The sequence below is a fragment of the Numida meleagris genome, chromosome 4, assembly GCF_002078875.1.
Source record: "Numida meleagris isolate 19003 breed g44 Domestic line chromosome 4, NumMel1.0, whole genome shotgun sequence".
NCBI lineage: Eukaryota > Metazoa > Chordata > Aves > Galliformes > Numididae > Numida > Numida meleagris.
Window position 1 is genome coordinate 87,733,527 of NC_034412.1, and position 27,282 is coordinate 87,760,808.

Genomic DNA, 27,282 nt, shown 5'->3' on the forward strand with positions numbered 1-27,282 from the left:
TAAATATAAAATAAGGTAAGTGAGCCTTGCAATCCACATGGGGTGGGGATAGTATCATTCAATGCAATCATTCCTTCCCCAGTTTTATCATTTCTTTCGTCACTATGTGATACTTGAGCTCTGAAAAGCTGGGGACAGGCCAGAGCCTTTTGCACTAGTAAGTTGGTGCTTAGTTCTTGTTTCTCAACATACATTATTTTCAATACATTACAATAAGTGTGAAAAGGCTGGAATGAAATGCCAAGTTAAAAATAAAAGGAAACTATTTAAGAACTGAAGTCAAGTTAACAAGGTAAGAGTGAAGAATGTTCATACTAGAGATAGCTCAAAATTTTAAGTGAAATAAGAATTCCTGATTAGGAAAGAAAAGGAATGAAATGCATCTGATTTCCATGTTTACAGTTATAAATATCTGTTCAGTGATCTCAATCAAACTGGGGGAAAATATTATAACATATTTTGGGATCAGTTTGGAGTGCCGGCTTACATCTTAACCAAGCAGGAGTGCAAACTTAGGGATGGTGACTGATGTGAAGGGAGGGTCTTATACAGCAGTGTCAGAGTGTACAGGGAGGCATCTCCTTCAGGAGGAGTATAGGATGCTGTTGGTCACCAAGCAGAACTAAGTTTGGGGTGGACTTCGATAATCTGGCCACCTCTTATTGTATTTCTGTAGGTCTTTACCACTTCATATCAGATGCCTTCTGTTGTATTTTGCTGGACAGAATGTATTGTACACGATCTTGGCTCATAGTAAATGCTGTACCTCACTCATCTGTGAACTGAGAAGGTATTTGTAAGGGTGCAGTTATCCTTTGAAATGTTTTGCATCCTAAGTATGCACTAGAAACCCTTTGTACAATCCTGCCTGAAGGTGACAGTGCCTAGTTAGAGGGAAGTGTTCCTGGGGAAGTCTAGGTAACCTTGACTCAGAATTTAGTGAAACTGTTGTGTTTTGAAGAGGTTTCTTATAAAGAGCCATGAGCTTATGTTCCTTGTGTTGCCTTATGAATCAGGTGGTCCTATCCATGTGACCAATATGGGCTACAAGAAACTACAGATTCTGAATAAAAGGATTCCCACAAAAGCATTTCCTACTTTTCTTTTAGAAGGCTTTTCACTGAGGGTGTGCCCGTTTCCTTCCTCTATGAGGTGGACAGAAAGGTGGGCTGCTGTGGGGGGTGTGAGGGATGGTGGGACTTGTCCAATTCTGCTGGCAGAGCCCCACGCTGGGGAAGGGAAAAAAATAAACATGCACTCCCACAGAGGTTGCTGGTGGAGGACTGATTGAAATGTTGCTAACTGGCAAATTCTGAACCTTCCTAGGAAAGGTCAAGCTAGTTTAGCAGGAAAAAGAGAGATCCTTTCAAACCATGACTGGATTTTCTTTCTTTTCCCCAGCTGGGAGTAACTGTGAATTGTCTGGATAAGTTTAATTTGTGCAGACCCAGTGAAATAAGCAGTTAACCTGGGCCAAGTCCATGCTGGCATGACTATTTGCTGAGCTGCTTTTGCTCTAGGGATTGGTTTTGTTCACCCTTCAGGTTACTTTTCTGGACTTTAATGAGCTGTTATTTGAGACATCTGAATAATAATTTTAAATCAAAAATATTAATAAAGTAGGTATTTCAGATACTTCACTTACAAATAATTTATTGCACTGAATTAATTTTCTTTAATCAATTAGGAGTCTTCCAGGTACCAGAAAATGGTAATTTAACAGCAGGAACAATTTTATGTATTTTTAGAAAGGATCAGAGAGTGGAATCAATTTCTTTAAAACTGCTCCTCCAACCTACAGGAACCTGGCAGGATATTTCCCTCCAACACCACAAAGGCTTTTGCTCACCAGTCTTTATATTCAGAACAGAGACGCATGGATCTGGTGGTAGTCTCAGCTTAGTTATTTTGTTTGCTGGTTGAGCACCATGGTATTTACACTTGTGAGCACAATGTACAGATTTATGTATCTCAGGGACAAAAACAAGATCTGCAGAGACAAATATGAGCACCTATAGTTTCTACATCTGTAGCATGGTTTTAGGAGAATGATGCAGACCACTATTGCAGTCAGTACAGAGATCCAGAACACCCACATGATGGCAGATGTTGCTTATTCACCATTAATGGATGATTCTCTGGTCTAACCCAATTTGTTCTTACAAGATCAGGTCTGCTGTAGAGCTAGCTAACAAAAAAAAAAAAAAAAAAAAAAAAGGCTCAAATTATGTCTGAACTCACTCCTCTGTCATTTGGATGTTTGATGTTACATTCTTCCACACACACAGCAACCAGATGTAGGTGATGCTTTGCCATTTGATGTTACTGCTGGTGATGAAGTTTGGGCTAGTCACCTTTTGTAGTTAAATCTGGAGTCCAAAAATCTTTTCCGGAGAGAGGAATTGTTGTTCTGCCTGTCCACCAGCTGTAGGCTGGATTTGAGTGATGATACGCCAGTTTTCTTTACTCTAGTCCAGCTGTGTTGCAGCAGTGCACGTCAGTCCAAGTACCATGCTCTGACAGCGCAGCATAGAGATCAAAATACAAATTATACAGTCATAGAATGGCTTAGGTTGGAAGGGATCCTAAAGGCCGTTGAGCTCCAACCCTACTACTGCTACTTTGGACCCTGTCTCAGAATGTCATTGTCAACAGCAAAGCCCATACAGATCCCAGTGGATTAAAACAATGTATCTCAATAGTCAGTAGACCTCAGGCGAAAGCAAGCATGTGCCATGCAATTGTCATTACTGCCTTTCCGTATGATTATACAAACTTGAACAGCTTATAATTGTCAAATTTAGTGTCCTGGTTGGTTTCTTGTTCCACTAGATAAAATCTCCACTAGTGTTGTTCTTCAGAGCTTGAGAATTCTGTGTCTTCTGCAAATCCATGTTGATTTCACTATCCACTGGAATGTCGATCTACACAGCTGGCTGCTGCATGCTGCTATGGAGAGGAGTGGCTGAGATGCAGTCCTCCGGTCACACAGGATAAATCTGTTTCCTTGGGCTTCTGTCCTTGGGAAACTCCATCAAAACCTCTCAAGGAAAAGGCTGCCTTTCTCTTTTGTTTTAAGTAGAATCAACTAAGACTTTTCTGAAAATGCATGACTTTAACAGCAACAATAACAAATTACTATAGAAGCTAATAAAAGTGCTATATTAGTGCCAAGTGCATGCTAAGTGCTGTTCAACTCCCAAAACGTAGCCTTTAGTCCAACCCAAAGCTCTTGTATTACAACTTTCTTATTAATCACGGCCATGTTTTCTCACTAACTCAAAAGAAACAAATTATGGTGCTGACAATGACGATGGCCGTCATGACCCATCCTGCTGCTGGGCTGTCCTCGCAGGGAAACATTCCTTCTTGCATCCCATTTTGTTCTTCCTCATTCAATCTCTCATCTGTTATCTTTCATCTGACCGCCACATGAAGAACCAGGCTTTTTAATGACCTTTTTTTGACCATTGTCAGGATCTTGTCAAATTTCAGCATTTACTAATTTATTTCTATAAATTGGGTCTCATTTTTTTCATTGAAGCTCAGTGAATTAAGCTATGCAACAATATTTTGTGTCTGTGTTTCAACATCCTATGAAAAGTGAAAAACAGTATTGTTAAAAATGTGAGTAATTCTAAGAGTTGTCGAAATTTCAGCTTCCAATAATTTCAGCTGCAATTAAAATAATTAGTGTGCAATTTACTTTATGAAAATGTTTAAAAGGAATTCTAAAAGAAGGTACTGAATTAAAATGTACATGTTTTAGGATTCATAAGGCATTCAGTCAAGCTCTCAAAGGACCTTACAATCTTCCTGTTTTTCAAATAAGCATATTATGCAGAGCTGCTAGACTTCTGGGCCTTTTCCACCTTAAATATTAGGATTCTCAACGAGCTTATGAAAATCTCTGCAGATAGAATACACCTAAAAAAAAAAATTATTCTTAATATTGTTAGCTGAGTATTCCTTCTTTTTGCACATTCTCTGGTGCTTTGTCTATCCTAGCTGTAAAGTATGGCTATACAAGAATTTAATAATTTTACTGATAAAAATGTATGTTGCTGCCCAGCAATAGATTTCCTTGTATAACGAGTTGACTCTTTTTTTGCAGCAGTAAGTTTTGCCTGCTGAATGCAATGAGATAGAATATGGAGATTCAAAGTTATTGCTTTGATAATGACTTGGGAGTGTACTTCGGTAACAAGGAGTTATGGCCAGTAGAGCATTGTTAGGAGATGGCTAGAATCACTCCTTTTCTGTCCAGGGGCATCTTATGCTGCTATCTAGTGAGTGGAAAATTTATGCTGGCTGGAGCTGTACTTGTGGCTTCTAAACATTGGGCAGAATGGCTCAGGAAGTGTTATTAGTACTAGTACCAACCTTGACTGCTGGATAAGATATCCCATTACACCTGGAAAAATGAGACAAAGCTACTTTCCTGGGGACAAAGTAGTGCGTTGGAGGTGAGATCCGTTTTCCTGCATGCTGCTCAGGGATGCTCTCTGCAGTGTCACAGGTCCTTAATGCTAACTTGATTTATTTCCTTGATGTGTTACAGTTAATGGCAAAGTGTTATTTTTCCTTAAGGAGAATCCAGGTGAATGTGCTTTGGCTTCCTGGGCAGCCCTCCTAGGTGGGAATATTGTGCCAGGCCATATCTCATCCACTTCTCAGTCTCTCTAGTGGTGCCATCCTGCGATTTTTACTTTTACATTCCATGAAAACCAAACAATTATTTTAATGAATTCTATTATTAGTGAAAATACTATAGATTTGTGAAATCCAGATGTGTTTTGTCTAATAATTTTCACACGTGCAGAAAATCATTACCAGGGTAATTCCATTGACTTTGGCTTAACAAAGTTGCTGCTGTTTTTGATTACAACTGAGCAAGATCTGCAATTTACACATAAGCATGAAACAAGCTAAAAACATGAAGTTCTTCAACATGAAAAATTTTTTCCTCATCCCTTCTCAGATATTTGAGGAAGTTTATTTTGAGAAAATTAATTATATTTCTATGGTGACTTTGTGAGGGACATCTTCAGTATCACCCATGTGCATATTGCAAATGTGTGGTTCAAGCTGGGGTGTAATATTCAAAAACAGAACCTGAGGAAGTAAATGATTTCTCTGCTTACATGAAGCCATAAAAAACATGAAGGAAATAACAGTAAAATATTGAAAGTGACATGGAAACATCTCTGAAAGCGAATTAGAAGAACTGAGAAATGGACGTTCTCTTTGAAACAAACATATCTGAACATGACATGCTCAATACAGCATTGTTTTCATTTCATTAATTTATTTTTTTATTTGTGTGTGTGTGTTGATTTGTTTGTTTATTCATTCAGGCTGTTGTTCTTAAGCAATGTAGTTAGGAAAATAGCAGGAACTGCATTTATTCCCAGTGTCTTTTTTAGCTTCCAGGTTTCAGGTTCATCCAAAATGGTGATCTGCAAAATGTTGTGGTTGACTCCAAACCTTTGAGTGGTAAAATGTGGTGTACAAGGGCAGCAGAAATCAGGCCTGTGTGACAGGAAGAGATGACTGCCAGGAGCAGCAGGTCAGGGTTGTCCTGGAAAAGCAGAGGGCAGGGTTGAGGTGGCTACAGGTAAAAACGGGCACTTGGAGTTTGTTCACTTCACTTTTGAGACAGACACAGTTCAACCACTCTTTGTTGCTCCTCCTGGAGCACCAGGCAGTGGAGCTGATGTGCCTTAATTCATATTTCCCACAGCACCCAGGGAGCTACTGGGTGCATGTTATTTCTGTATTTCTACGTGAGCACATGATATTTCTGTTTGGTTAGGCACTTAATTTAATCATAATTCAGCTTTATTTAGAAACAAAGCACTAACTCTGTTAGTCTTAGGGGTCAAGAGTTTCCCAGTGGAGAATTCAATTTCCTTTCTTCCAACAAGTTATCTATGAAGATATGGGAAAGAAAACGCTATCACTTTTTCCTTTTTTTTTTTTTTTCCTGGATACCTTGATATTAGATGAGGTTAAACATATTTTCATATTGCACCCTTGTGCAGTGCTCTGTGGAGACGTGTCCATGTCAGTGAGGTACCATGGGTGCATCCTTGCCTTGGTCCTCAAAGTAGCCCAGCTGTGCTAGCCGGGCAGATCAGTTCTGCTGCTTTTGGAATGAAAACTTGCAGTTTCCAGCCAGATTCCAGAGCAGGCATAGATTTTCCTAGTGGGCTCTCTCAACTGTAAATGTGTTTGGGCACTGTGAAATGATCTGTGCCTCTATGCTGCAGCGTTGCTCTAAAGAGATGCAGTGGATGAAATCTTCAACGGCACTGGCTTAAGTCTGCTATTAAAGTCAATAACAGGAGAACACAGACTACATAGTTTCTTGTAATAAATCTAAATATTAACTTCATGCAAGGGTACTTAGCAGTAGCTACTTTCCTAGTTACAGGTGCTTTGGGTATCACAGTGTTGCAATCCTCAAAGAGTATTTGAATACTCTACTGTATGACACTGAAGTGCCATCCAAAATGTATTTAAATTTCCTTGACTTTGAATTGTAATTGATTTTTTTCACAAATTGATTTCAAGAGAAACAGGCACTATTTGGGAAGCTGTGGATGGCAACAGACTAGAATAATGGCAAAAAAGAAGTTGTGGGTTCGTAAATTCTTCTTTTAATTTCATAATACAAAGCAGAGGGCTGTGACTGCCTAAAGTTGGTGCTTATACCTCTGCGAACAGAAGTGTGCTGACCATGGAGAGAAGATTTTGTGCTCTGGAATCAGTACTGAGCACTGAAGTAGCTTTTAGATGCTCAGCTCCTGCTGTGCTTACTCTAATTTTCGGTTTATTGAGATCCCATTTGAGATGCTACTGGGGGAGCCTGCCTTATCTCAGTGAGAAATCTAGGGAAGTCAGTAGTTGAAAATAATGGATCATCAGGAAGTAAACACAGGGATAATGTATGCAGCGAAAAACTTCAGCTGTGAAACTTGTTGGAGGAGAACAAGCAAACATCTCTGCTCAACTTGTACTGTTAGAAATGAAGTAGTCAAATCAGTATGAAGAATAATTGGGTATAGTAGTTACATTTGGGTCATACAGTTCAAATCCCCAAAGGGTGCTGTCTATTCATTTGATCTAGCCCAAAGAGATAACCATTGCTGCTGGAGCTTTCACAAGTGGTCATTTGGAAGAAATGATCTCTGTAATTTCCCTCCCTCCTTTTCTCCACTCATCCTGGTCCACTCCATGTAAAACTCCCCACACACACCAGGTTTTGTCTTTTGCAGCATTTTGAGAAGGGTCTCCACTAAGTGGCCCCAGCTAAGCTGTATGTGCTCTGTGTCACTGTAAAATATTCCCAGTCCCTGCCAAAAAAGCACAGCAGCCACTGCGTGTTACTTTGGCAAACTGATGCTTGCAGCAAAATCCATGTGAATGCTGGGCAGGGATCCCAGTGGGTGAGAAATGGTCCTCACCCTTTAGAGAGGAGAACACTGTGGTCAGGGAAACTTCCTCTCACCCCACTCTTTTGGCAGCCCTATTTTATAGGGAGCCAGTGAAGACCACAGTGTCTGTCAGCAAGAAGTGCAGGACTTAAGAAGCTAACACAGCCAGACTTGGGTCATTGCTATAGCAATGATTCCCTGTGAAATTGTTGTGAAGAAAGGTTTGAGATGAGAGCACACTTTTAAAATGCAGTACACCAAGCAAAACCCTCTCTCATTGTAATGTGTGGATTTGGGAGCTCTTTTAATAGTCTCAGAAAAGTTCCTGAAAGAGTTCTCAGATGGCATTGCAAATTAATGCAGCACCTCTTATGTTAGAGGCAAGAATCTAGGTGAACAAATGCTTAAACAGGAGCTTTAGGAACAGGCTGAGTGTTGATATGAATGAGTCCTTCCGTTCTCTTACTGCTTCAGGTTCCTAAAGCTTCCGTATCGTTTACAGATCCAGTGCAACGAAAAGTCTTGATTGTTTGAGTGTCAGTTCACTTTGGTGCTTTTCAATGTCCACACTGAAGTGTTGTGCTAGGAGCAACATTCCCAGAAGAAACTCTTCCCAACCAGAGTTCAGTCTTCTGTGAGGGGCATGACATTTAGCTGCTGGTGCCCTTGTTCATTTCTGGGGAGTTGGACCAGATGACCTTTAAGGATCCCTTCCAACTCAAATGATTCTATGATAAAAGGTTTTCCTAAAATATTTCCTTCTTTGCTATACGTAGCATGCAGCTTCCCTCACCCAGCAGCCTATGCCTCATATATCTTCTTTATTCCTCTATAAAGAGATGTGAGAGTTGTTTCATACCCTGTGAGGACACCGGCTAGGTTACAGGCTGTGAGATCCTTGCATATCGTGCAGATTGAGGGAGAATATGAGCAACAGAAGTTCTTTTGGAGCATCTCCCTCTGACACTTCCAGAAAGAAGGAAGGATAGTGGGGCAACTTGCACCTGTGCTGAGCTGGCAGGGTTCCTTGTGCTTTGCTGCAGTCCTGCCATGCATCATATTTTTTTCTTCTGCACACTTGAAAAACAGTCTAAGAGTTATTTGGTATGTAAGTACTATTCCATGCTATTTGCTAAAGTGTTAACCATATCACCTGTGTTAGGTGCCTGGCAACTAGCAATACTGTTTTAATGAAATACATTTGACTAGGAGAATTCCACTATTTTATAAAAAGGAGTATCAAAATAGCTCTGTTATACACTGATATTTTAATACTACTCTGCTTTTTCTCTAGTAATTAAATAGAAACTGATAAAGCATTTAATTTTAAAGCACATTCGTTTGCCTTGCAGGTTTAAAGTAGCCTCATTACTGCACCTACTTCATCTGAACAAATGGAAAATTCTGTTCCTCTCAGCCCACACTAAGCTAGTTTTAGATTTAGGGTTGCTTTGGAGGTTTTTTGTTTGTTTGTTTGTTTTTGGCTTATCAATACATGTATTTGATTTAGGTTTTCTGTAAGTGGGATAGTCGGAGAACTTTACCTCCTGAACAAAACACCATAGGAGGAACAGTAATTTATTTATTTATTTTTTATTTCTATGGTCTAACTAAAAAAGAGTGGGAAGAATAAATCAAGTGAAAAGTTGGAGGTGTTTTGTTGTTATTGTTTTTCCCTTAAAGATGGGGAAAAAATCTGATTTTTTGGGGGAGGATGCAAGGGGGTTATTATTGCTTCTTAATAAAGCTACATTTTACCATCATTTTAAAGACAAAATTTGAAAAGATATTTGATTTTTAGTGAATTTTCCCTTGAGCTGGAACTAATTGCTGAATTTAATCCAAATGCTCAGGTTGTTTCATTCCTCTTGACTCAGCATTTCTAAGCAAATGAGCTGTCTAGAGGAAAGCCTCTCTGAGCTCCAAGGAACTGTGAATTCTAAGGGAAAATGCACATCTGGGAGATGCCAGGAAGGAACATGTTTGTCCCCAGGATATGGAAGGGTGCTGATGCTCTACAGCACAGGAAAGCCAGGAGGAGAAATGTGGAAGCAAGGGAACAGTTTTCTTGAAGTGAGCTAGGATCCAATATTATAGGACAGGATATCCTCTACAATATGTTTATTGTAATCTGACATAAAAGGATTTTAGATATCATTTAATATAATTATAATAGGATAGTTCCTATAATCAAGGATATAATAATAGGATAATCCTCATAGAATAGGATATGCTATATTACGGGCTATGAGATATCCAGATATTCCTACTCCAGGGAATGTGAAACTGCGCCCTGCTGCCTAACAAAGTAATTATTTGCAAGGAGCACAGGGGGAAGAAGGGAAGATTGTGAAGAACATCATCTGAATTCTCCCAGCTCAAGCATGTCAGTACAATGCAGCCAGGGAGAGAAAAGCTAAAGGTCGCCTCTACCTGCCTGCATGTTCCACTGTTCAGGCTTTCACCTGTGTGAGTCATTCGCTTTTTCAAACTTCAGACTGAATAAAGGAAAACCTTGAAGAGAACCATCAGTTTGGCCAAACCAGTTCTTGAAATGAGGGAAATATTCTTCCAAAATGGACAAAATAAATGTTACAACATTAAGAGGGATGAGTTTTAGGAAGTGAGGGAGGGGAAGGAGGAAGCAGGCAATTGTCAGCTGAGTATGTAAGTGTATTGTCTGCAGAAGCCCCTTCGTTTTGCTGTTTGTCAGTCTGTGGGGTGAAAGCCCAGCTGTACACTTGGCAGGAGATGGCTTTCCAACCGGAAGAAGTTACTGCTCCAAGTCGTGAACTGGGGTACTGCTCAGCAAAGTCTCTGATGGACTTTCTCCCTACTGCAGAATCATTTAAAGATGAGAGAGAAGTGCAAGAGTGAAAACCCATTATAACATATAGTTGCTCTAAGCCTTTGAGTAATGGAAAGCACGCACTGTATCTCACTGATAGCCAATTCCAGTTCAGGGTCCGTAGCAGCTCCTAGTAACATCTGTTACAGCAGAACCCCTCAGCAAAAGAAAAGTCACTGTGACAATGCTGTAGTTATGTCAAACGATATCTATCTTCCTGCAAAACCCTCAGTGTAATGAATTTGTTCCTAACATCTAGCCTGTTTCCCTTCTTTTGTTATAAAGCCTTGTCCTATCACCATTAGACTGTGTAAAAACTCAGTTCCCTGCCTGCTTATAAGCTCCCTTCAAGTACTGGAAGTCTGCCACGAGATCTCCCCAGAGCCTTCTCCAAGCTAAACAAGCATGAGATTTACATTCCTTGCCCTCCAAATGGCTCTCAAGCTCAGGGTCATTGTCCATCAGGAATATCTGTATGGTAGTCCCAGCCACCATTTGTATGACTAAAGAGCTTTGGCAGTTCTTTGTGCAGCTTGGGTGGTTTGATATGACAGCAATAGAGGCCAGATGGGCCATTTGTGGGCTGTGTGTAATGCTCCTAATGTGTATGGGAACCCAGAATGTTGTGTGAGCTGCATAAAATAGATGTAAACATAATTCCTATAGATTACGTTGTTAGTCTTTCTAAGTATGTTACACACTGTTCATATTTCTAGTCATTGAAATCATCAGTACAGTAAATGCAGTTTAGATGGATAATGAAATCCTCTATTTTACCTTAAACTGGCACATGATTTTACCTGTCAACGGTCTGTAGCACAGAAGGTTATTTCTGAAATCCCTGGCTCTAGAAGTTACTGAAGTACTTATGAATATGTGTTCAACTGCCAGTGAGTCAGCATTCACCAGTCTGAAACTCATTTCCAGGAATTCTGTGATTTAAAAGACTTTATTTCCAAACCTGGCGACTGACATAGCAAGAGAAGCAAAAAAAACTCACAAATGCAAACCCCAAATGCCTTTAAAATGTAAACTAGGGTAAGAAAAAGTTGGTTTCTTGAGACATATCTGCACCTGTCATTTAACGTTAGAGGATAATAGAGAAACAATTCATCTCAGTCAGTTTCTCTTTGCAGACATATTGTCTTCACCAATGTCAAGTCCAAACATCCCACTGAACTAGAAAAAGAAAGTATTCTTTTGATTTGACAGTACTAGTGGAGACCATTCCTACTGTTTGGCTCAATTAAATGTGGAATGAAAGCATTTGGTGTATTACCAGCATTGTAACAACTAATGGTGTCTACTTCTGACAGTGCTCTTTGAGCACTGTAACTTTGAGCTGAGGTAACAAGTTGCTGGCAGCAGAAGTTTCAGCATTATTATTTAATGTTGATGTTCCAGTGGATTCCAGGAGTACTTTGGCCAGGTCCATTTCCAAAGATGAGTTCCAAATAACACAAGTGCTTTTCAGGTAGAAGTGAGAAAATGTTCAATTCCTATTTAGAGAGCTAGGCTGATGTTTTATTTAGAGTTAAGACAAGGGAAGTGACCCTTCCTAGGTGCCCCATAGCTGCTAAGTGGGATTCACTAGTAGCAATCCTTTAGGGAGAATAATTTGTCCTGCTGGCATTGCCTTCAGTAGCTGAGTGTGTGCTTGGAAATAAGTTTCTGTCTGTCTCATTTCTTTTATTTCCTGGCTCTATGTCTTACTTTTCAGAGATGTATTTCTTCTTTTCATTAGAGATGTTACAGTAGTGGTGTAATTTGTACTTCTAAGATCCAAAGCAGTAGCAGAGCTACTGAGCATGAAGATAATGCAACCATATGGCACCCCATGGGTGGAAGGGGAATGCACACCCCAGAATGATAAATGAGACAAGGCAGAGCCTTTTGGCTGCAGTTCACTGAAATGAGGCAGAGAATCCACCCCTTGTGCCACAGCTTTGGCTAATTAATTGATACTGTTCCCCCTTAGTGTGGTTTATTTTTTATTGGAGCGAGGCACATAAAAGAACCAAGCAAATTTGGTGTTTCTTGTAAAAATTTTTTTAAGAGTGCCTTTCAGTACTTTTGTTTGCATTCTGACTCTTATCTTGACGCAGAAGCTACCATCCTTGGTTTTTTTTTGGTCAGCTTTCTTGGGCTTTCTCAGAACAGTAGAGTTGTTTTCCAAGGCTGATGCCGGGCTACTAAACAGAGGAATATTTTAAGTGTTCTGGTGGTAGTATGCCACCGGAATTTTTCTCACACGTTGCAGTATTCCAAACTAAACATTTAAGTTCCATCTGGAAGCCAACAAGCGATCTGCTTCAGTTTCTCTCCAAACAGATGTTGTAATTCTCTTCAAGTGTTTTATAGATGAAGAAGAAAATTAATGTACATTTTAGACTGTTCTCAAAACAACAAAGTTATCTGTCCATAACAGCAAGGTCCTAACCAAGGTAAAATAAGTTTAGAATAGGCACTACTCAATAGTAACAGCAGAGCACCAGTATGTCTTACAGAACTCTACATTTGCTTTTCATCCAAAGAAAGCAGGTACCACCACCTCATCTCCATTTTGTATTACATCACTTCTACTGCTCTCCTTGGGCTAAGAAAATGCATATGACCTGATGGAATATTGAAAATGACTTGGTCTGAACTGAGTGTATGAATGGGTGTTAGGAATGGAGGATCCATGTTTCTTCACGCCAGTTTTGTGATCCTCAGTTTAGAGATGAACATGATAATATTACAATGTAAAGGGGGGCTGCTTGACAGGAGTTCAATGACATGCCAATAGTACAAAAAAACCCAAAAACAAACAACCCACTTACAGTAAGTATTATCTCTCTGCTTATTGTACTGGAAACATGTCAAAATATGTAAACAAAATAGTCTACTGCATGTAAGGTAAATGTATGCACATAAGTAACATGGTCTTTTTTTTTTTTCATAAAAAGCATTAACTTTCTTGGAATCCTAAATAGCCAAATGATAGTAATAGAAAAAAAAACCCAGTCTGCTGGATCAGGTCTCTGTGCATATACAGTGCTGGATGAAAGCTTGACATTTCAATAGGCATTAAATATACAGTTGATAGAGCTCTTGAAAAAGGCAGCTGTAAATTATTTCTTACCGTGGCCTAAATAAGACACATTTTGTCTGGAGAAGAGAATTTTGGTAGTTACCTTATATGGGACTGCCTGAATGCAAAGGAAAAGAAAGGTTTTAACCAGGACACCTTCTCATCTTTGGGTGAAGGTTATTTATGTTCTTATTAAATCATCTAATAGTAATCAAGTGAGGAAAAACAGGAGGCTAAGCCTGTTGGAAATTAAAGTTGAAAGCATTAAGGAACGTTCTCTTATTCTGTTTTTCAGGCTGCAGAATTGGGCTCCAAATTACAGCAAGCCAAGCAGAGAGAATTCTACAAAATCAGAGTGTCCAGCTGACTTCACCTGGCTCCATATGGGCAGTCACTGAGCTACACACCTTAAATCCCAGAAGGATTGTCTCCCAGACATACAGGAAAAGGTGGAGATCTGAGGGGAGAGATGCTTCACAAGGGATGAGCTCTAGAACAAGGCAAGGTCTTAATTTCACTACAACCTCACCCCTGGGCTGATGGGGAGTGCAGTTTCAGTGCTTGATTGTTTTTCCTGCTTGTTCCAGAAATTTGGCACCAACATGTTGACACATCCACTCATTTCAAAGGACCCCATTAAATGAGGAGAAAAATGCGTAAATGGTGCTCCTAGATGATGCTCAATGCACCTTTGGTTAAACCACATTTTAATATTGAATGATTTTGGTGTAGCTTGGCCTTTGTTTCCAGGGTGTCTCTAATGCAATAATAGCATCCTATGGAGAAGCAGCATGATGGACCATATGGAATATCAATTTAGTACGTACAAATGATTTTATATTTTAACCATTTTTTAGGGCTGCTTGTCTCTATACAGTCTGTTGCTATTACGTTATGGCACTTTCAATTACAGCAAATCATCTGAATTTATCTTGCAGTTGGGGTGATACCTATCAAACAGATGCTCATTTTCACACAGGAGGGTTACTGAGGAATGGGCACAAAAGATATAGCTGCTCAGGGCCAACTCTGAATGAATTATTACTAAATTAATTGTTGATATAAAAAGTTAAAACATTAAAAAAAACAGGCAAAAAGAACCCGTGCAACCAAGCAATATACATTGTTTAACATGTCCCAATTCTCTCACGGAAATGTTATCATCCCATTCCCTATTATTTGTATTCATTGTGTTTCTCAATATAGCACTGAGCAACATGCCATTCTGAAACTGCTTTTACCAAGAGTATGCATAGTTTAATTATTAAAACAAATCTGTTGCATAGTGTGCTGTAAGTGCCTCTGCTGCCACTAAGTAACTGATGTGATTTGCATTTCTTTTAATAAATTAGGCATTTAATTACATTATAAATGTAACCTCTAATTGAAGTATCTTCTCCCAGTGGGCATAACTCCACCATAATTTTGCATGAGATACTTTGAAGTGGGTGCATGCTGCTGCAGGAGTGGGAGCCTCGCTAATAAACACTTAAACATCGTTCTTGAGGATTTTTTGCAACTTAATGGATTTTCCCCCAGGATATCTCCTTAGAGAATTTGTTCTGCTGTAGTGCATTGACTTTTGCTTTTGCCTTTCACTTGTGACCATTTATGCTTGTGCACTCTTTTCTCTTTGATAACTTCTATTTTGTATACCTGGATGTCCACTTGTATCTTCTTAGTACATAAAGGTGGTTGCAAGCCCCTGTCCATGGATATTTTGTGGCAATAGTAGCACTGTATTGTTCTAGACTTATTTATCTGCCTTACTACAGCTTACTATTTTAATATCTATGTTACTCAACTATTAAGCAAGCTTAGAAATGTCAGTTTGCTATAAGCCTGATTTGGAAGAGAAGTTCCCTGGAGAGGATGCCAGGTAAAACTTCCTCAGATGCTGAAGTCCTGTATCCTTCTGACTGCTGAAGACGTAACAGCTTTAAAGATATTTATTTACCATAGTGTCACGGTATTATCTAAGGGTCTGCGTCCGTGACAAGGGGGACAGGCCCGAAAGAAAAAAAAACGAGAAAAGAGGAAGGAAAAAAAAAAAATTGCCGGCGAGCAGGGGCCGGCCCCCCCCCCCCCGAGGGGTCCGGCGGCTAAAGCGGCAGAGAAGCCGCGGAGCTGCAACCTGGGAAAACCAAAGGGAAGAGGGGGGCCCGTAGACGGATCTAACACAAAAACAGCGGCACCGATCTGAGGAGGAACAACTAATTTTACTAAATATATCAAAATGAGGCTAATAGAATTATGATAGAGGGTTTACAGGCTGAAAATCTTACACAGTAAACTGCAGGAGGACCACGTGCTTTCTCCGCCGGGCTGGGAAGAACAGACCCCGCGTCTCCCACGCGGCTTCACCACCCCCTCCCAACGCAAAGACCCCTGGGGCGTGCACCGCCTCCCCTCCCCCTCAGAGGGCCACACCAAAAAAGGTAGTTTGCAGTAACCGGGGGATTAACTCTTTAACTGCCCGTACCTTACATGATGTAATGATGTGGAACACCGACAACAAAAAATCACAAAACCATAACACAGAGCCTCTTGGCTAGATATAGACTAAGTAGTAATTTTCTGCTTGTCTATAATCTGTTGTCACTTCAGTAGGGAATTTCATTTTTAGGGTTTTTTTGTTTGTTTGTTTGTTTGTTTGTTTTGTTTTTTATTTGTTTGTTTTTTAATCTGCAAGTTACTTCAGGCTGTTTCTGACCAATTTAACTATCAAAGTGTCTTAACTGATGAATCCAAGTAACATCTGCTCATATTTCTTCTACTTAGAGAGTACTGTGAACTTGGTGAAAATATAGTATAAATCAGTATATTTAGCCAATATTAGCATTTGATTGTATGTCATCAGGGTGTTAGGAAGAACAAGAAAACAAAAAATAAAAATCTGATAATAAATAAATGGATAATTAGATAACAAAAAATAAGAATATCAATAATAAATAAAATAAACAATAAAATAAAAAAATATGTGGTGAGCTTGTTGTATGGATTCATACAACATATTCATTGCCCCTGGCTTGCTACCAGCTCTCTCATTGGCCTCCACCACATTGGTGCTCAAGTCTGAACAAACAATACGTGCTCATGTTGGCTATGTGTATTGAGCTGATCTCTCTATCAGCAGGGCAATTCAATTGCTGAACCAGTGATGGGGGACGTGAGGACAGGAAAAAGATGTTAAGAACTATTCAGGCTGCTTAAAGGAGTCTCTCACTCCCGAATAGCACAGGAATTTTAATACCACATTGGAAGCTGAAGTCTATCTACTATAGCAATTTACTCATGTCAGCAGACAGCGACAGACATCAGAGACACCTCTGAGGAAATAAAAGACCATAAAAGACCACTTGTAGATAGCTTACAGTTTAGTATCTTCCAGCTGCAAGAGAAATGTATCCTTTTTAATACTTACTAAAACTCTCTTTATTCCTTGTGTTTTCTGTGTGCATCTGAACTGTGGCCTTGATTCTGTTTAACACTGCCGAAATGCACAGTGTTGGTTCTCCTGCTTCTCATAGTAGGACAAAAATATTCAGGCATTTCCCATCAAAAAAACCCTGATATTCAAATTCCTCATGATGCAGTTTCCAGGATTAGAGTAGATAAAGTAAGTACGAGTTGAGCGACTCTGGAAAGTCTTATCTCTCAAAGAGAACTTGAACAAGGTCATGTTGAAGAAGAACAAATCATAGCCATTTCTGGTTACTTTCTGCCTTGTGTGCATAATATTTGAACTTTCTCAGTCTCTCCAGGAGAAATTCAAAGATTAATGCAAACACATATATATGCCTGACAGGTTGTCATAATGCATCCCCCCCTTCCCCTCTGCAAACCTTTCACTTTGAAAGATGAAGCCTGAATTTCAAATCTGAGATAAGCAGACCATTTAATTAGTTTAGGGCTTTCTATCTGTGGGCAGATGAATTTTAATTGTTTCTTTAAAGGAGGACAGCTCTTTTTCACATTAAGCTGAGAGTGCAACACTGTTTATTTTTCTTTCTTTATATGGTGTTCCTAAATACTTTGTTAAACTTGTTAGCAGAGTAAATGAAGAAACATGAGAATATCCTTTCTGGAGGACAAACTGCATGAAACCAATCTGGATGCAAAATGTATTGTTTGTAAGGACTAGGCCACATTCACAAATGCACAGCTTCATTGACTTTGGTTAATAAGGTTCTGGTCTACTGATTTTCTCTCAGATAAGTATTAATGCATGCTTCCTTCTGTCCCAAAATGGTTCTCCTTGAAGTCAAATGTAGAAAGGACAGTTTAAATAGGGCTTTCTGGATAAGAATCGTAGAATCATTAAGATTGGAAAAGACCACTGAGATCGTCCAGTCCAACCATCGATCCATCACCACTATAAGAATCCTCCTAATGGAGGCCATGGTATTTTCAGGAGTTTTTTCCATGGCCCATATACCTCCCTGCCCCAGGGGGGTCTCCTCACCTCCTAGAGGTCAACAAATGGTTGTGGGAGGGCATGGGGAAAGGCTGGGCACATTCACCCTGTGTTGCTGAGCATGTATTTTGTGCTTTTAGCAGCATCAGCAGTCACATCTGCAGCTACACTGAAAAGGCAACGAAAAAGAGCAGAACAGGAGGGATTACATACGTGTTTCAGTTAGATTATCTCATTGTAGCTTAGGACTTTGCAATAATGAGGACAAGTTTTGTACAATACATAGCAGCCTCTGAACTTCAGGGGTACAAAGGCAGCACCTGCCACAGCGCATACCACGGTGGGTAAGATATTGCTCACACTTTATCTGCTTCTGCTACCTAATTAAATTTGGTTAAATAATCACAGTGATGTTGAACCAGCAGCAAAAGTTTTTTTTTTTTTTTTTTTTTTTTTTTGGGGTGCACCTACTATAGAATTTGCTAATTTTCAAGATATTTGTGGTGTCTTTTTCTTGATTATCCCTATGGCCATTCAGTGGATGCCGAATTTTATCCACTCGGAACCACCAACACTGACAGCATCATGGATGTTGCTATCCCTAGCGCTTTTATAGCTTGTAAGATATGGGGTATCTGTGGCTATCCAAATGAAGCTTTCTGCTAAATCCCCAAACCATTAGACAATGGCATTGCAGAATTCAGCACAGCTGTGAGGTCACGGTGTAACATTCATTTAGAAAATAGATGTGAGCAAAAATGTAAGAAGCTCCTGATCAATACGGCTGGGAAAAATAAGTGGTCTGTAAAACATCTGTGCTGGGAAATCAGAAACTACAGCTACAGCTAAGTGTGTGAAGCTCAGGGATGTCTGTGATGCTTCAGACTGCTTTCACGGTGCTCTCTCCCAGCTGATGTCTGCCTATGGTAGGCAGGAGGGTCCTTTTCTTTTTTTTTGGGGGGTGGGTGGGGGAGTAAGCTAAAACATACTCTTCATAATTCCCTACATCTTTGCCCCACATGCTTTTGCTACATGACATATGGCTTCATTATGAGACTGATCTTCAGCTTGAGAAGTGTCTTTTCACTGCCTGGGACTTGTTTCCTCCTGCCACCTGGATCTGTGATGGTTTAAAATTGTGTTGCTCCATAGTATGCTCATTGTTTTGGTGGGGAAAAATCTCAGAACTCGGGATGGCCAATATGTTGTACTGGTAAAGGTCAAAATGAATGTTCATATAGGAGAGACCAGTCACTTCTTTGTAGAGTGTGTTTTACAGTCATTTCCCCATGGTAATTTTTTTTCACAAAAATAAGGACCTTGAGAGTTGCGTGGCTTGTATTACACCTGATTTAAGTAAAGAGTGATTGAATATACTGTGCCTTTCACAAGCAGTTTTGATTGACTTCTCTTTGTTCTCCAATTTAATTCAAGTGAAAAAAAGTTATTTATTTGGGCTAATGTATGTGTATTGACTTATTCTTCTTCCAAAACGTGAATTATGTTGAGAATCAGGTGTGATTTAGCCTACCACCAAAATAAAAGCATCTGGGGGCTGTGGGTTGGTTATATGCCTGTCATAAACATAAGCACTTAGGAAATTGTAAGCACTGACTTCAGGCTGCTGGTTAGAGGAAGGCCCTTGATTTCAGCCTGTGATGTGGCACAGCTGTGTTTATGGCACTGGTTATTTACAGCCATTTATACTCACATACAGATCTATAAATAGTTTACAGAAATATCTCTACATTTGAACAAAGCAAGCTCCATTGTTCCAGAAGTGATGGCATAAGCCACTTAATGCTGTGGAAATTGTTGCTAAAGTGTAACAAGTAAGGAGCAGAGAAAAACCAGCTCTGATAAGAGCAGGACATCGCTAAAAGCAATAAGGATGTGGATGTGGCTTATCGTAGAACATCTCAGGTTGGAAGGGACCCATATGGATCACCAAGTCCGGGTCCTGGTTCTGACCACTTCCTATTTTTGCCTCAGTCCTGCTGTTTCCACCACGGAAATACCTCCTCTATACTGAGCTGAATGGTTACACATCGGGAACGGCTGGGAGGGATGCAAGGCTTTTTCTTCACATTTTTTTTCTGTCTCTCTCAGGTACCAAGTGCTTCTGGGAGTGGGAAGGCAGTGCCTCTGCTAGTGCTGGACTGTGAAATGACGAGCCCTGGAAACACACTTCTGGCTCATTTACCTACCTAACCAGGCTCATACAGCCATAATAACAATTCTGCACTTCTTGGTACATCTGAGGGTGAGGGTGGTGCTTCTGGTTCAGTTCTGTGGGGTTTTGTGCCACCTCAAACCAGAGCTCATTGCAACAGCTATTTTCTGTAGGAGAAGTGGAGTGGTTTTGTAAGTGTGCAACCCACCAGAGTATGGCCACAAAATTCTGCTTACTAGCCTGCATTGTGCTCTTTCTGCAAGTGTACTTTATGGTTGAAGAATGAGAAAGATTCAAGAGGGAGTATATAAGAAAGAACACAGACTCATTAGCAGAGTTTTTTGTGACAGGACAAGGGGAAATGGTTTCAAACTAAAAGAGGGGAGATTTAGACTGGATGTAAGAAAAAAAGCTTTTTACGATAAGAGTGGCGAAGCAGTGGAACAGGTTGTCCAGAGATGTGGTGGATGCCCTGTCCCTGGAGATGCTCAAGGTCAGGCTGGACGGGGCTCTGTGCACCTGATGGAGCTGTAGGTGTCCCTGTTCACTGCAGGGGAGTTGGACTAGATGACCTTTAATGGTCCTGTTCAACTCAACATTCTATGATTCTGTGGTTCTATTTGGGATAGGTGCAAACAGGAAGGAAAGTATGGACCTCAGAAGGGCCAGTAATGGGAACATCTCCATCGTGGGTGTGTTACAGGTTTTTGCCTCCTCCTTTGCAGGTGTTCTGTCATGGGAAATACCACAGAGAGACTGGGAAAAGACAGTGATGTTTGTGATGATGGCAGCCTTCAGAAGTACAGAAAACACCCAAAAGTGAGTGGGTTATGAGAAGACTCCCTCTCTTTCCCTCCCTACCTTGACCACGTGGAAAACTAAGAAGGTGAACATGAGTATTGGCATAAGCCTGCAAAACCATGCTAGGGTTTAGGACAGATTTTAAAGCTGTTTACAACAAAGCCAAACACTATGAAATAAATGATGTTTTGTCGTGTCCTACACTCAGGGAAGGCTTCCAGATCGGGTGGGTAGTGAGCTGGAAAATTGCCAGGTGAGGACAAAGTTCAGGTGTACTGACACAAACCTCAGTGTTTTACTGAGCAAGAAACTTGGCAGAGGCTCAAACACACATGCAGGAGGTGCTGTATGTCACCAGCTGCTATGAGGAGCTGTGCTCTGTGCATTCATTTACTCAGAGCCAGAAAACAATGGTTTCTTCCAAGCTGTCATTCAGAAGACCTGATGCATTTCTGGCAGAATCTTGAAGTAAATGTCCTGCACTAGGTTTTCTTTCTGCATTAATTACCAAGTACAGGAGAACCTTTTTCCCTTTCTGATTCTTGATTTGTGGTTTCAGTTCCTTTAAAAACTGTGGAAAAGTTCTTAAAGCAGGTGAGTTTTCACACTTGGAGAGGGCATCTCTCTGCATCAGATGTTCTGGTTAGATAGTACATCATCATTTGGGCGAGACTGCATGAATTCTCACTTGGGGATGAAAGACAGCAGATTTTGTTTCCAAATTGTTTTTTACATTTTGTGGAATCGCTTCCATCTGTGAAGCTTTAAAATAACATCGCATTTAAATGGTAGCATTTTGTGTTTACTTTATCTAAATGTTTAGATTGCTAGGCAGTGGTGATTTGGGCCCTAAATAAAACTTCATACTTATCTGTTACTGAAGGAAATCCCCCAAGGAAATACAGTCATAATTTCATCTGTCTCTGAAATTCTCACTCTGCCTTTAATCATGTCTCTTGCAATACTTCCTTTCTTCCTCCCCAGAATGTAAGTTTTTGGCTTTCTTTTTCTTTTTAATTTCTGCATTAGAAAAATTGGCAAATACATTATGTTTGGATGACTTTGTTGCAAGGAAAGAAATCAGACAGTTACTACTTCTAGAAATGAAGTCATGCAAGGTTATCTTATGCATCCAGCTGGCAGAATTTCAAACTATTTGAGAGGGAGTTGCAGCATTTCAACCTACCCACTTTCTGAGAACATTGCTTTTTCCTTGCAGTCTCTGAAGTGGGTGAATGCAGTTCTATTTATGTAGCAAATTAGAGGTTTGCATGACTACTGATTAGCTAACTTCAGAAACTGCTGTAAGGAGGTAAAACATGCTATCAGCTCTTAAAGTGCATCAGTGTAATTAATAAATGTTTAGAATTTGCCCGAGTTTTGAAATCACTGTATTTGTTTGAATATTTAGTTAATTGCTAAGACTTCTGTGTAAATTCTCTTGAGAAAATACTTACGAAACTCACAGTTGTACAAGTAAGTAAGGCATATTTTCTGTCCTTAGGAGCATCTCAAACCTTTGATATACTTGCTTTGTAAGTCAAGGGTTTGATTACCGTTTAACTTCAGTTGCCTTTATGGTCAAATTGGTTTTGTGTTATCCTTCTGCATGAAACTAAATTCATTTTATTGCTCTACTGAAGGGTATGGGTACAAAGGACAAATCTAAACCACTTCAAGTAAATGCTTCTGATTTTTCCAACTTCAAGATTTTTTGTATGATGGAAATGAATGTATTTCCAGAATATAAACTAAATGCTTAGGAAACAAGTACAGAAAATATAAGAGATTATTCTGTGTATGTTTGAGCTGTTTGGGGACTGAATGAATATGCTGACAGCCACAGTGGGATGATTTCAATGGGAATTGCTACTGATATTAGAGAAGGTGAGAACAGTTGTCCATGGATTGACAGCTACTTGCACAAGTATGAATCCCTAATATTTTTTACCATAGAATAAATGTTTTCCATTTAAAGTTACCCGCAGTTTATGAACTTTAGATTTGTTTGAATTTACTGCAGGTAGGGTTGTTTGCTAATAAAAATGTAAAGATCACTTTTATCTGACCTAAAAACACTGTAAAATGGGTATCTAGTCAATTTTGCACTTTATTTGAGGTGATCTGTTTTATCAGCCTGAAACCATTAGGAGCTACATTGCTACAATTGTGGAACCTCATTTTACTTTCACAGGTGGTTGGGAGACAGTTGGGTCATGGCTTGGTGTGGAGAATTTAATCTGCTACAACACAATTTTTTATTGCTGCCTTCCAAAAAAAGGGATCTGTATCTTCCACAGTCTGTTGGAAACTGCTATTAAGTGACAAGCTCTAGAGAAGTCATTAAGCTGTTCAAGCTAATATCAGTTCTTAGCTATGGAAGATTTTCTTATAATTGGACAGGCATAATTATAGCTTTATCATAGGCAGAAGAAAATGTGAGCTGAACTTGCATTCTGTGAATATTTTTACTTATCTTGTATGCCTTCTAGTTCTTGCCAATGGCAATATTGAACTGGACATCCAGTGGAGATCCAGTGGATTGAACAGCTCAGAAACACTGATGTTCAGCACAGCTTCAAATACTTCATAGCTCTGTTGAAGATGCATTTTCCTGGGCCTAAAGAAAGATATGTTCTGAAGTTCCTTCCGTAGTCATTAAACAAGTTTCCTTCATTTCCAACCATGTAAATATCACCTCCAAAGAGTTTAAATACAAGGCACACAAACAGAGGCTGGATTGTTTTTAAATTCTTTTTTTTTAAGTCCACAAACTAAAGCTGTTGTTGCTAAATCTTCTTTGTCAGGAAAAATGTCAGATGTCATTAAGTGATCTTTACTACTCTAAAGTGCAAGGACAGTGAAAAATTAAACAAATGCTTTTTAGATACAAAATATGTTTGCATAGCTGTAAAATTCTGCCAAGCAGATGGCAACACATTGAAATTCAATAGAAAACCAGATCTATAAAAACACTGTTTGTTACCGGGTTGCTTTTGAATAGACTGATGATAATGACTGGTAGGAGTCCCTGAGATGAACCCCTTGCTCAGGCTGAGGAGTAGTTACACGAAGAGCTGCAATGATTTCAGTGTTCTGGCTTTCTCCCCACTGCAAGGCAAGCACAAAAGCTGGTCCAAATCTTTAGTTATAATGTAATGTGTAGGTCATCAATATCTTCCCTGAGGACTGATATGATATGGTTAAGAGTTTCTTGGTAATTGCATACATTTGCTTAACCTATAGTGAGTGGAGAGTAACATGACTGTCCTTAACTCAGCTCTGAGCTCTGCTGTGTTGTGCTGGTTTGGCACAAGCTAAAAACATGCATGTGAAAAACAGTTACATCCCAGCCAACACATGGCAATTCTTTAAGCTTTGGTAACTTTTAAGTCTGAGGCAGGAAAGAGACTACTTATGGGGAAATCCTGTCTGCAGAAAGTGGGGGGGATTTCAGCAGGGAAAGCACAGATCCTTGTACAATAAACAGGTTCTAAGTGGGAGGGTATATGAGAAGATAAGTGTGTCTAGGATGCAAAAAAATAGCTAGGAAACTGGAGATATCTCTTTGGGAGTTATTGAAAAGAAACAACAGAAAGTCAACTAGTCCGAGACATTACAAAATGGGGCAATACTGTTTTCTTGATACCTGGGACACGTGCTACTATCTGAAAAATCTTGTGTCTTGTTTGTTGCCATTGCTTCATCGGAAGAGGCCATGAGAACGCCATAAGTTTTCAAGGACCAGAAGCTTGCTTTTAAAGTTATTGTTAGTTAAACTTAGGGAAGAACTGAGAAATACTGTTTCTATTAGCCTAGCTAAGGTTCAGTTCTGTTTTCATTTCAAGGCAATATTTTTCCTACATTCAAGTATTTCTGAACTCTTTTCACCAAGCCTTGTGTGAGAGGTAACAGAGAAGAAAAAATCCATCCACGCTGATAGGTTTATGCAAGAGTGCCTCAAGTCCTCCACTTCTGTGAGATCTCGTGTTTCCGTTGGAAAATATTTAGAGCATGAAGACAGAGCAACTCCAAAATACTTGTACAAGGCAAAATGTTTTAAAATCCCTAAATACCACATAGGCCTTTGAGATAGGAATTTACTCCATAATAACTGTAATTCCTTTGAATGAGTGACAATGAGAACAACTATAGAAAGCAAACATCTTGGACTGAGAGGCAATAGATCATTTCACAACCATGTATTTTGCCATTTCCTCTAGGTTGTGTTTTCCTTTGTCCTTTGATTCATAGGAAGAGTTTGGCTATTTCTGGGACACCCAAACTTGGTGCAGTTCCAGCCAGAGATTGTTGCAGATGACTTATCCTTTGCTATGTGTGTCTTCACTGCTTTGCTGTCATGGGATATTGACATATATATAGGTTATAAAGGTTTTTAGAGGAAGCCTCATCAATACTAAAGAGAAGACAATGACAAATTGTTGTTGGGACTTTCTTTTAAGTCTGTGATATGATCCAAACCCTAATTTCATACATTAAGAAAATAAATAAAGTACATCCTTTTAAATTGTTTTCAAAGAGAATGTGTTAATAAGCCACAAATCTATATTTGGAAGTAAATGATGTGGCTTCACATACTGGCTTCTATAGTTTGTGCCACAGTAGCCTTATTTAATACATGAAGCAAGGTAATTTATGATTAAAAATGACTTAGAAATGGAGATTATAATCAAAATAATTTAGGATGTGTACTGAGTAAATAAAATATGGCAAATTAAACACTAAAGTAGAAAAAAAAAGCATTGAATGTGAAAGACAAATGTGGGTGTTTGGCATTGTCAGTGATATGACCGCATATTCTTAATTCCCTAAATTCAAACATATAAGAAATAGATAAAAATAGATATATATTTTTTTACTGGCTTTGAATTGTGGGAATATATTGTAAATAGACATCATTGCTAAGATTTTTCCGCTGAAGGATAATGTAACCATTAATACTCATCATCGCCTGTCTTTATAAGCAAACTTCTGGACTGCATGAGGATCAGAGTTGCTTCTTATAGGGTGTCAGTTGATTGCTTGAGTGCAGTTGAAAGCACCTTGTTGAGTGGAACAGAGGTGAAGATATGTCCTAGAGTTGGCACCCATTTATTGTCCCTAGATCCTGCAAATGATAGCAAATCTCACCAATCTTCTTCTGTCAAATGTGTCAAATTTGAATGCCTTAAACTAGGCTTGTAATTCCAAAGTCAAAATCTCTGCAGCTGCAGGGAACAATCAGCATCTTAAATGTCATAACCACAGTTGATAGCGTTGATTGATGATGAGATTGTCTTGGGATCCAGCTGTTCCTATTAAAAAAGACATTATTAAAGAAAATGGGCTGATAAAGTGCACACTAATTTCAGCTTCCCAGAAAGTCATTGTGTGCACTGTGGGGGAAATGCACTCACTGCAATAGATCTGCAAAATCTCTACCTACATTCTGTGCTTCTGTGTCTAGCACTGCACTGGTCTTTTGTATTGCAGAAAGTACCTCCACTATTATTATTTTTTCTTGTTTCCAAGTGTTTTCTCAGATGCACCCAGCCTTATGCTATCACGAAGAGGAGGAGGGGATGACTGCTGCACTCCAGGACTTGCAGGAAGGGATTTCTGGGCAATTCATGCCATGAATGAATATACCTTTGCTGCATTGGCTGTAAAGTGGATTGCAAAACCTGCCTGGAGTCATGCAAATGTGATACAAAGTTAGGGAACTGAACTTGTGTTTTGATCTCCATTTGTAAGAAAAAATCTGAAATGTGAGAAGAACTTTAATACGATATAAATGGTTTTAATTTTTTAGTGAAAGAAGAAAATTCATATGGGAAGACCCAATTCAAATTAATTTCAATCTGATCATAAAAGAGTGATGGAGGACTTCTAGTCTGAAAGGGAGCTCATTACCTGCCTATTAATAGCGAGCTATTCGCAGAGATGGTCCAAGTGAAATGTGTGGCAATTTCCACCATTTTGTTTTCATGTTCAGTTTGACAGGAGTCGGTGGAAGTTACACTCACAGGTCTGATAGGATTTCTGTGGCTAGCAAAAGCAGGAACAATTCAATATTATGAAGTATTTATAAGTCCCTAAGGCACATTTACAGATGTCCTTGGCAACATCAATTTCTAGCCTGTTAATAGCTTTAAAAGCTAAAAGCAGAACTGTAGACCTTTTCTAGGCACCAAAAAGCAGCAAATGCTGACAGACAAGTAGTGAGTAGGCAGGTCCCACTCTACCCACCTCTGATAACAATCAAGTCCCTTTATTGTGCATTAGCTTCAGGGAATGGATTAGTCCTTTTGGCAGCCCACTATAAAGCACTTTGCAGTAATCTCATTTTGAGATCTGAAAGGCATGAATCATCCAGGTCAAGATTAAATTGTACTTTAAGGCCAGATTCTTATCTTGTTTGTGCCACAATGAATAGAGTACTATTGCATATTAGAGCTCATGTTGTTATGCTGCCGTGTAATGTCATTGGGCAGGTACACAAAATTGGGCCCTAAAACTGAAAAACAAATG

At 39.4% G+C, this 27,282-nt stretch overlaps 1 long non-coding RNA gene across 2 annotated transcripts; it reads left to right on the forward strand.

Moving 5' to 3' along the window:
* LOC110398697 lies at positions 17,819 to 26,931 on the forward strand. Of its 2 annotated transcripts, none has more exons than XR_002438564.1 (4): positions 17,819 to 18,117; positions 19,887 to 20,028; positions 20,676 to 20,769; positions 26,284 to 26,931. It is a non-coding gene; the product is annotated as an uncharacterized LOC110398697 (long non-coding RNA). The 2 variants fall into 2 exon arrangements; XR_002438563.1 differs by lacking the exon at positions 17,819 to 18,117 and adding an exon at positions 19,530 to 19,609.